The following is a 12096-nucleotide window of genomic DNA, read 5'->3' on the forward strand; positions in this document are numbered from 1 at the left end:
TGTGTTGGTTTCTGAGCATATGTCAGCTTACTGATACTTCTTAATCCATTGATCTTAGTGTGAAGAGTGCCCTTCCATCATTAATCATTTACACTGTGGCAGCATGCAGGAACTAGTAAAGAGTAGAAATTAATGGCAAGGTGTCAGGACAGCCCCCTCATGTCCACAGAACAGAGGTTGTTTTGAGGGGCTAGAAAATGATTTAGTAACTTTATACCAGTTGGTTCTGCGGCCTTGTTGTGTTCAGCATGTCACCCCTTTTGTATTCATGACACCTTAAAAGAAATATGTGCCATCAAAGAGTTTTTTGACTTCTATGTGATATTAAATATGCATTTTTATTTTTTAAAGTTCCATCATATCTTTCTTCCCCTCTTTAAAACAGCATTTTCTTCAAAGTTACTGAGACAAAGTGAAGTTTCAACATTTTGCATTTTTAATCACCATCAACAGCAAGCCCTACTAATCACTAGGTCTTTACTGTGTAGTTCCGCAGAGTCTAAATTTGTTTATGTTACTTGCAACAATTCCCATGACAACCAAGGAAAAGTGGAGCACAGATGCAATCCTGTGTGCTTGTGTTTCTTGATCACTCAGACGCTTTTTGCAAAATGGAAATCAAGGCTAGTTTCCTGCAGATGACTAACTTGGAGCTCCAGCTGTGCCGGACATGGCAGAGCTGTTATTCACTGAGTAGGCACCCAGCACTGAAGCTGAGGCGAGCTGTTTTGTAGATGGCCTCTGATCATTTACCCTGGCTTCCCTCCCACTTGGCTCTGTCTTATGGAGCAGTAGAATCATTTCCGTTCTTTCTCAGAATGTTCCATTTTCTCTTGGCTGCTCTCTTCCTCCCCAGGGGATTGTTTTCTCTCAACTGTCAAAGAGTAGTGCTTAAACAATAAAAACAAAACTTCAGACTCATGTGAATCCAATAGATAGCACCTCTGCGTGCTCTTAATGTCTCTGTCATGTTGTCTGCCCCACTGATGCCCTGTAGTGGGTGGGAATGGCTAAAGATTAATATTTTAACATCATGTAGGAATGATGCCTCACTTTTCCCCTTCATGTCAAAGACCATCGATATTCTCTCATTTAATACAGGAGTTTCATGTTCTGATTATTAAGTCTAGACCATCCTTAAAACACTGTTTTGCAGAAGCTTCCTTTTGCTTCTCAAACAATTCTCAGAATTTACCTTCTGGCTAATCAACCTAGCGGAAGAATTTGGTCATAATATTCTCACTGGTAGGTGCAATAGGTATGATGCTTAATCACAGACAGTCAGTACCTCTGGCCAGTAACTGTGGTAAATCTGAGAAAACTGAGGCCACACACAAAGACACACATGCTAGAGAACACGTCATCAGGTGATTTTGGACATGAGAGACTGCCAAGATCCTTTCTAATTTTTCAGTAAGTTTCTCAAAAATAGCCAGCATTCAATGCATGAATGAATGAATTAGGAGGAAGAGGTGAGTTTTTTGTTTTGGAAGTGGGTTTTTGCCTTCCCTGAAAAATAGCAATAGAGCAGACTTAAATTTGCTTAGTAACTTCACACTTTTCTAGGGTTTCTTCCTGTACTGCCTAAAGACAGTACCTCAGGACAGTTGTATGTGAGACTATTCGCAGCTGCTATGATCATGATAGCCCATATAGCTTCTTTTTATTCCTTTACATTCTTATAATAGTAATAACAGCTAACTCTTGTTTAAGCACGCACAATGAGCCTGGCACTTTTAAGCACTTTACATTATTAACTGAATCCTTACAACAATCCCATGCAGGTGGTATTGTTATTACCTGCATTTAGAGATGAGGAAGCTAGGGAACATGTAACCAGCCCAGGGTCACACAATGAAGGAGTGATGGATCTCTGATTCAAACAAACCCAAGCAGTCTAGCCCCAGCACCCTGTGGGTTTGTTTAATTATACAGTAAAACTGACTTTTTTTTCCCTTTCTATGTACAGTTCTATGGAGTTTAATATATGTACAAGTTAATTAACAACCACCATAATCAGGATACAAAACAGTTCCACCAGCACCCAGGTTTTAACCACCACACAATACTTCCTCTATATATTAGAACCCATTACAAGGCTAAAGGCGAGAAGGCGAGAACTTTTCAACCTTAAGAGGAAAACGTGTTATCTTAGAAAAGAAAAGCAACCCACTTTGAAGACCAAAGGTTTTGACACAATTTCCTTGGAAACCCTGTGTCACTGCCACTTAGTTCTCTTTCTATCTTCCTTTGAACCCTCCCATATACAATTCCAGCCTGAGAACATTCCTCAGAGCTAGGGTGTGTGTTGTGTGTGATGTGCTGCACCCTTGCTGTCTGACTTCAGCAATGCTGCCCAAACCTAAAGTGTCTCGCTGTGATTTTCATGCTGTCTTACCATCTCAGGTAGTTTTAAATTGAAAGTGCTTTCATGGCTGGCTGGGAATCTTTTCACATTGCTAGTGAGCTTTGTCAAGTACCACGGACAGATCACAGCATGAGTGGAGATCCTGACCCACAATTCTGATTAAGAAAATAGGAAATTACATACACAGGAAATTTGGAATGCCAAACATCCAAAGAAATACACCAGTAAAGTATCCTAAAAAAAAAAACTGATATAAAGTCCTGATCCTGATGCTTTAAAAAGTGGAGTCATCTGCAGTTACAGAGCCAGAAGAGAGGTCAGCAGGCAGCAGCTTGACTTCTACATTTGTGCCTAGAGCTGTGCTGGAAAATATGTTCTACTCAGAATTTACTGCTTCTCATGAAGGTTTATACTTGATCTGAGAACAAAACCATTGATGGAGCTCTACCCACCACCAGTCCCTCCCATCAGGAAACTTACACAAGCTTCTTAGACAGCCTCATCCACCAGAGGGCAGACAGCAGAAGCAAGAACTACAGTCCTCCATCCTGTGGAACAAAAACCACATTCACAGAAAGATAGACAAGATGAAAAAGCAGAGGACTATGTACCAGATGAAGGAACAAGATAAAATCCCAGAAAAACAACTAAATGAAGTGGAGATAGGCAACCTTCCAGAAAAAGAATTCAGAATAACGATAGTGAAGATGATCCAGGACCTCGGAAAAAGAATGGAGGCAAAGATCAACAAGATGCAAGAAATGTTTAACAAAGACCTAGAAGAATTAAAGAACAAACAAACAGAGATGAACAATACAATAACTAAAATGAAAACTACACTAGAAGGAATCAATAGCAGAATAACTGAGGCAGAAGAATGGATAAGTGACCTGGAAGACAGAATGGTGGAATTCACTGCTGCAGAACAGAATAAAGAATGAAAAGAAATGAAGACAGCCTAATAGACCTCTGGGACAACATTAAATGCAACAACATTCACATTATAGGGGTTCCAGAAGGAGAAGAGAGGGAGAAAGGACCAGAGAAAATATTTCAAGAGATTATAGTCGAAAACTTCCCTAACATGGGAAAGGAAATAGCCACCCAAGTCCAGGAAGCGCAGTGAGTCCCGTACAGGATAAACCCAAGGAGAAACATGCTGAGACACATAGTAATCAAATTGGCAAAATTTAAAGACAAAGAAAGATTATTGAAAGCAAGGGGAAAACGACAAATAACATACAAGGGAACTCCCATAAGGTTAACAGCTGATTTCTCAGCAGAAACTCTACAAGCCAGAAGCAAGTGGCATGATATACTTAAAGTGATGAAAGGGAAGAACCTACAACCAAGATTACTCTACCTGGCAAGGATCTCATTCAGATTCGATGGAGAAATCAAAAGCTTTACAGACAAGCAAAAGCTAAGAGAATTCAGCACCACCAAACCAGCTCTACAACAAATGCTAAAGGAACTTCTCTAACTGGGAAACACAAGAGAAGAAAAGGACCTACAAAAACAAACCCAAAACAATTAAGAAAATGGTAACAGGAACATACATATTGATAATTACCTTAAACGTGAATGGATTAAATGCTCCAACCAAAAGACACAGGCTTGCTGAATGGATACAAAAGCAACACCCATCTATATGCTGTCTACAAGAGACCCACTTCAGACCTAGGGACACATACAGACTGAAAGTGAGGGGATGGAAAAAGATATTCCATGCAAATGGAAATCAAAAGAAAGCTGGAGTAGCAATACTCATATCAGATAAAACAGACTTTAAAATAAAGAATGTTACAAGAGACAAGGAAGGACACTACATAATGATCAAGGGATCAATCCAAGAAGAAGATAGAACAATTATAAATATATATGCACCCAACATAGGGGCACCTCAATACATAAGGCAACTGCTAACAGCTATAAAAGAGGAAATCGACAGTAACACAGCAATAGTGGGGGACTTTAACACCTCACTTACACCAATGGACAGATCATTCAAACGGAAAATTAATATGGAAACACAAGCTTTAAATAGACACAATAGACCAGATAGATTTAATTGATACTTATAGGACATTCCATCCAAAAACAGCAGACTACACTTTCTTCTCAAGTGCGCACGGAACATTCTCCAAGATAGATCACATCTTGGGTCACAAATCAAGCCTCAGTAAATTTAAGAAAATTGAAATCATATCAAGGATCTTTTCTGACCACAATGCTATGAGATTAGAAATCAATTACAGGGGAAAAAAACATAAAAAACACAAACACATGGAGGCTAAACAATACGGTACTAAATAACCAAGAGGTCACTGAAGAAATCAAAGAGGAAATAAAAAAATACCTAGAGACAAATGACAATGAAAACACGACGATCCGAAACCTATGGGATGCAGCAAAAGCAGTTCTAAGAGGGAAGTTTATAGCTATACAAGCCTACCTCAAGAAACAAGAAAAATCAAATCTCAAAAAAACAATCTAACCTTACACCTAAAGGAACTAGAGAAAGAAGAACAAACAAAACCCAAAGTCAGCAGAAGGAAAGAAATCATAAAGATCAGAGCAGAAATAATGAAACAGAAACAAAGAAAACAATAGCAAAGATCAATAAAACTAAAAGTGGGTTCTTTGAGAAGATAAACAAAATTGATAAACCATTAGCCAGACTCATCAAGAAAAAGAGGGAGAGGACTCAAATCAATAAAATTAGAAATGAAAAAGGAGAAGTTACAACAGACACCGCAGAAATACAAAACATCCTAAGAGACTGCTACAAGCAACTCTATGCCAATAAAATGGACAACCTGGAAGAAATGGACAAATTCTTAGAAAGGTATAGCCTTCCAGGACTGAAGCAGGAAGAAAGAGAAAATATGAACAGACCAATCACAAGTAATGAAATTGAAACTGTGATGAAAACTCTTCCAACAAACAAAAGTCCAGGACCAGATGGCTTCACAGTGAATTCTATCAAACATCTAGAGAAGAGCTAACACCCAGCCTTCTCAAACTCTTCCAAAAAATTGCAGAGGAAGGAACACTACCAAACTCATTCTATGAGGCCACCATCACCCTGATACCAAAACCAGACAAAGATACTACAAAAAAAGAAAATTACAGACCAATATCACTGATGAATATAGATGCAAAAATCCTCAACAAAATACTAGCAAACAGAATCCAACAACACATTAAAAGGATCATACACCACGATCAAGTGGGATTTATCCCAGGGATGCACGGATTCAATATACGCAAATCAATGTGATATACCATATTAACAAATTGAAGAAGAAAAACCATATGATCATCTCAAAAGATGCAGAAAAAGCTTTAGACAATATTCAACACCCATTTATAATAAAAACTCTCCAGAAAGTGGGCATAGAGGGAACCTACCTCAACATAATAAAGACCATATATGACAAACCCAAAGCAAATATTATTCTCAATGGTGAAAAACTGAAAGCATTTCCTCTAAGATCAGGAACAAGGCAAGGATGTCCACTCTCACCACTATTATTCAACATAGTTTTGGAAGTCCTAGCCACGGTAATCAGAGAAGAAAAAGAAATAAAAGGAATACAAATTGGAAAAGAAGAAGTAAAACTGTCACTGTTTGCAGATGACATGATACTATACATACAGAATCCTAAAGATGCCACCAGAAAACTACTAGGGCTAATCAATGAATTTGGTAAAGTTGCAGGATACAAAATTAATGCACAGAAATCTCTTGCATTACTATACAATAACAATGAAAGATCAGAAAGAGAAATTAAGGAAACACTCCCATTTACCATTGCAACAAAAAGAATAAAATACCTAGGAATAAACCTACCTAGGGAGACAAAAGACCTGTATGCAGAAAACATACACTGATGAAACAGACACTGATGAAAGAAATTAAAGATGATACCAACAGATGGAGAGATATACCATGTTCTTGGATTAGAAGAGTCAAGATTGTGAAAATGACTATACTACCCAAAGCAATCTACAGATTCAATGCAATCCCTATCAAATTACCAATGTTACTTTTTACAGAACTAGAACAAAAAATCTTAAAATTTGTATGGAAACACAAAAGACCCCAAATAGCAAAGCAGTCTTGAGGGAAAAAAACGGAGCTGGAGGAATCAGACTCCCTGACTTCAGACTATACTACAAAGCTACAGTAATCAAGACAATATGGTACTGGCACAAAAACAGAAACATAGATCAATGGAACAAGATAGAAAGCCCAGAGATAAACCCACGCACCTATGGTCAACTTATCTACGACAAAGGAGGCTAGGATATACAATGGAGAAAAGACAGTCTCTTCAATAAGTGGTGCTGGGAAAACTGGACAGCTACAAGTAAAAGAATGAAATTAGAACACTCCCTAACACCATACACAAAAATAAACTCAAAATGGATTCGAGACCTAAATGTAAGACCAGGCACTATAAAACTCTTAGAGGAAAACATAGGAAGAACAGTCTTTGACATAAATCACAGCAAGATCTTTTTTGATCCACCTCCTGGAGTAATGGAAATAAAAACAAAAATAAACAAATGGGACCTAATGAAACTTAAAAGCTTTTGCACAGCAACGGAAACCATAAACAAGACGAAAAGACAACCCTCAGAATGGGAGAAAATATTTGCAAACGAATCAACGGACAAAGGAGTGATCTCCAAAATATATAAACAGCCCATGCAGCTCAATATTAAAGAAACAAAGAACCCAATTCAAAAATGGGCAGAAGACCTAAACAGACATTTCTCCAAAGAAGACATACAGATGGCCAAGAAGCACATGAAAAGCTCCTCAACCTCACTAATTATTAGAGAAATGCAGATCAAAACTACAATGAGGTATCACCTCACACCAGTTAGAATGGGCATCATCAGAAAATCTACAAACAACAAATGCCGGAGAGGGTGTGGAGAAAAGGGAACCCTCTTGCACTGTTGGTGGGAATGTAAATTGATACAGCCACTATGGAGAACAGTATGGAGGTTCCTTAAAAAACTAAAAATAAAATTACCACATGATCCAGCAATCCCACTACTGGGCATATACCCAGAGAAAACCATAATTCAAAAAGACACATGCACCCCAATGTTCATTGCAGCACTATTTACAATAGCCAGGTCATGGAAGCAACCTAAATGCCCATCGACAGACGAATGGATAAAGAAGTTGTGGTACATATATACAATGGAATATTTACTCAGCCATAAAAAGGAACGAAATTGAGTCATTTGTTGAGACGTGGATGGATCTAGAGACTGTCATACAGAGTGAAGTAAGTCAGAAAGGGAAAAACAAATATCGTATATTAACGCATGTATGTGGAACCTAGAAAAATGGTACAGATGAACCAGTTTGCAGGGCAGAAGTTGAGACACAGACGTAGAGAACAAACATATGGACACCAAGGGGGGAAAGCCGTGAGGGGGGGCAGTGATGAATTGGGTGATTGGGATTGACATGTATACACTGATGTGTATAAAACTGATGACTAATAAGAACCTGCCCCAAAAAAAAAAAAAAAAAAAACCATTGATGATAAAGGAGGAAAAAAGTTCATTAAGTTTCTTATCAAAGAAATGGAGATGATTAATTTAAAAAATTTCTGTAGTTGTATTTTAAGTAAACTAATGTAATGTTTAAAATAAATAAATAATAAATAAATAAAGTCCTGATCCTATTAGTGACATAGACCTAGTCCCTATTTATTCACAAATCAAATAGCTTCAAAAACCAAATTAATTTGGCCCTGAACTTGTTTAAATGGCCTTGCCTTTCTGCTTGAGCATTCATCCTGTTTCCTGTTCCTTTTCACATCTTAACTGATTTTCACTAAAAGGGGATCTTAGTTGCCCAACTAAAAGCTTTCTATTATCTCCAGTTTTCTCAACATTTAACATCTAGCCTAAAGAGATTTCTCACTTTCCACTGTTCACATTAAACTTTATGGTTAAATATTCAACTGGAATAAAAATTAGAGAAATGGTGACTACTTTCCCTTAAATACTAGATAGAAGATATATTTTACTGAAACACTTGCTAAGGAAAATGTCTTTTTCACTGGATGAAAAAGCTATTATGTAAAGTTAATTCCAAGAAATGTACTGAAAATTTACAGCATGGGAACTTGGACGAGACTATTCAACAAAAGAAAACAATGCTCCCCCATTCAGCCTGGCTTCAATCAGTTCTAGGTACAGTTGCTCATTTGTCAATTGGAAATGCTTCTTTTTTAACTAGACTGAGGGCATAATTAGGTTTGTATCCACATCTGCTGCTGAGCAGCTAACCACCCCAAAACTTAGTGACTTGAAACAAGCTTCTATTTGCTCTTTAGTTGGGCAGTTTAATCCGGGCTCAGCTCAGTGGTTCTCCCACTCTGTGGGGATATGCATTTGCAGACCTCACTCCATGTCAGGAGCTTCAGCTGGGATGGCTGTAATAACTTGGAAACCTAGGCCTTCTTCCATGGGTCCCTCTCTCTACCTAGAATATTGTCCTAAAGTAGGCCAGTTCAGGCTTGTTCACAAGATCATCGTGTTCAGAAAAAGCATGAGAGTAGAAGCTGCAAGACCTCTGAAGCTCAGAGATCACGCAATGTCACTCTGCTGCATTCTACTGGTCAAAGCAAGTTGCAATGGCAGCACAGACTCAAGTTGATTGGAAGGGCTGCAAAGAATCTGTAGCCACTTTCATCCATCACAAGGTTTCAGCACGTTCATCCCCTTGAGGAAAATGCAGTATAACATGCTATATATTCTGACCTATGTGAAGAGAATCCACTGTAAATTTATCAAATAAGAAATTTGATGCTGACTTAAATTTACCTCAGGAGTCAGATACATAGGGCAGCTCATGACTGGAAAGGAAGGAACACAAGGCTGTGGGATTTTGATTTCATCATGAATCTTTCAGGAATAGTGTTTTAACTGTGCATGTATTACTTTCATAAATTTAAAGTGAAAAAACAAATCCGCTCAGGTGCAAACCTAGGCAATCTCTACTCCCATCCTGACCCACCCTCATGGAGTACTTACACTATCAGAATGTTAAATCAGGAAGTCAGCTATCTGCATAGTCTCTGTTAGGGGAGGTAATGAGGACACAGAAATGAAGGAACTTAGTATCTCAAAGTAGTACCCTATTACTCTCCAAGGAGAAAGTAGGTTTTAGGCAGAATCCAAGCTTAGGATCCTGAGGCCCTAGAAACTCTTCTTTTCCTGGCTCTACAACCAGGGAGAGGAGTGGAGTGACATGGGGGTTGAAAGTGATTTCAGAATCCTTCTCTTAGCACTGGCTGCCTACCAGCATTTCTCCATCTCTGACGCCAAAGAAGGAGGCAGAAACCCACGTGGAGACATTTGTTGCTCTCAGCACTTCCTGCTGTCTAGCGTGTAGAGCCTGTTGTTGTATGTCTCCACCACTCCCTATGGATTCTGAGAGACCAGGAGACAGGCACCTGATGCCAAGTGCCTGTAACTCAAGTGATATTCTAATAAATGGATCAAATGGGACAAATTTCTGGGCCTACAATACAGCAGGCTCACAGGGCCCAAGAACCAAGGACGTTTCAAAATAAATGTTGTTCTTCTCTTTAAATTATGATATGTTCTTCTGTTTTCAAATAGCTACCCACAAATCAAAACTACAATGAAGTATCACCTCACACCGGTCAGAATGGCCATCGTTGAATACTCCACAAACGGGACTTCCCTGGTGGCGCACTGGTTAAGAATCTGCCTGCCAATGCAGGGGACATGGGTTTAAGCCCTGGTCCAGGAAGATCCCACATGCCACGGAGCAACTAAGCCCGTGCACCACAACTACAGGAGCCTGCGTTCTAGAGCCTGCGAGCCACAACTACTGAAGCACCCGCGCACCTAGAGCCCATGCTCCGCAACAAGAGAAGCCACCGCAATGAGAAGCCTGTGCACCACAAAGAGTAGCCCCCACTCACTGCAACTAGAGAAAAACCCACACGCAGCAACAAAGACCCAACACAGCCAAAAATAATTAATTTTTTAAAAAACCCTATAAACATTAAATGCTGGAGAGGGTGTGGAGAAAAGGGAACCCTCCTACACTGTTGGTGGGAATGTAAATTGGTACAGCCACTATGGAGAACAGTATGGAGGTTCCTTTAAAAAAAAAAAAAACTAAAAATAGAACTACCGTATGATCCAGCAATACCACTGCTGGGCATATACCCAGAGAAAACTCTAATTCAAAAAGATACATGCACCCCAATGTTCACAGCAGCACTATTTACAATAGCCAAGACATGGAAGCAACCTAAATGTCCATCGACAAAGGAATGGATAAAGAAGATGTGGTATATATATATACAATGGAATTATTACTCAGCCATAAAAAAGAATGAAACAATGCCATTGGCAGCAAGAAGGATGGACCTAGAGATTATCATACTAAGTAAAGTAAGTCAGAGAGAGAAAGATAAATATCATATGATATTGCTTATATGTGGAATCTTGAAAAATGATACAAATGAACTTATTTACAAAACAGAAATAGAGTCACACAGTAGAAAAACTTATGGTTACCAAGGGGAAAGGGGAGGAAGAGGGGAAGGGATAAATTGTGAGATTGGGATTGACATATACACACTATATAAAATAGGTAACTAATAAGGACCTACTGTATAGCACAGGGAACTCTACTCAATACTCTGTAATGACATATATGGGAAAAGAATCTAAAGGAGTGGAAATATGTATAATTGATTCACTTTGCTCTACAGCAGAAACCAGCACAACATTGTAAATCAACTACACTCTAATAAAAAATTTTAAAAATACTAATTATTTTAAAAAAATAACTACCCACATAATATAGTCGCTTATCTAAAAATGCCAGCTTATGCTATCTCAGAACCGGGCATAAGTAGAATCAGGGAACAACTGCATTAACCTACTTTACGTTCATCTCAAAAAGGTGAAGTTCATCTCATTACTGCTAGTAAACTTCTCACGATCGTCAGTAAATATAAACTGGTTAGATGTTATGACAGAGAAGGCTGCATAAAGAGTGACCTCTATATCATGTTAATATAATTAATACATTATCATAAATTGAGAGCATTCAGATTAGGCTGAAATCCTTTTCACCACCACTCCTAATTGCTCCTTTCATTTATTACAGCACCCATTTCCCCACATAAAATTCTTCACTTAATCAGAAAAGCAGTGTAACACAGACCTGCCACTTCCTACTTGTGTGACTTCAGGCAATTGGCTTGTCTGTAGGAAGCAAAGTGGGAATAACAACCTACTTTTTAGGGATGTTGAGAGGATTCAGAGTTAATGGGATGTGCTTAGAAGAGTGCCTGGTACTTAGAAAAGGACTACTCCTAGATGCTAACGCGGGATCTCCAGTTCTGTGCAAAATGTTTCCCAATTATTTCCGGTGTCCCCAGGGTTGGCTCCCGTGGGTCGTGAATAAGGCCAGCCTGCTCTTACGTGAAATCAGCCATTTCCTTCCTCCCCAACAACAGCTCCCTTCAGTGGAATTTCATACTTGTGCACACAGGACACAGAGCAGAAACATGCAAGTCTCACCACTCCACTGCTGCTGCTACTAACCTACAGAAAAATCATGTTCATTAGTGTCCCTACCAAAGAGGCTATCTCAGCACTTCTAACATACTACTGCAGATTCCTGCCCTTGCCTCTCT

General features: G+C 38.9%; 1 long non-coding RNA gene across 1 annotated transcript in view; it reads left to right on the forward strand.

Moving 5' to 3' along the window:
• Positions 1–12096, forward strand: part of LOC309627973 — a 67235-nt gene continuing 55139 nt past the window's right edge. Inside the window, exon 1 of the long non-coding RNA XR_014244076.1 lies at positions 1–7722. This is a non-coding gene — a long non-coding RNA (uncharacterized lncRNA). The remainder of the gene's footprint in view (positions 7723–12096) is intronic.

This window comes from Balaenoptera borealis (assembly GCF_965194805.1).
Source record: "Balaenoptera borealis genome assembly, chromosome: 4".
Lineage (NCBI taxonomy): Eukaryota > Metazoa > Chordata > Mammalia > Artiodactyla > Balaenopteridae > Balaenoptera > Balaenoptera borealis.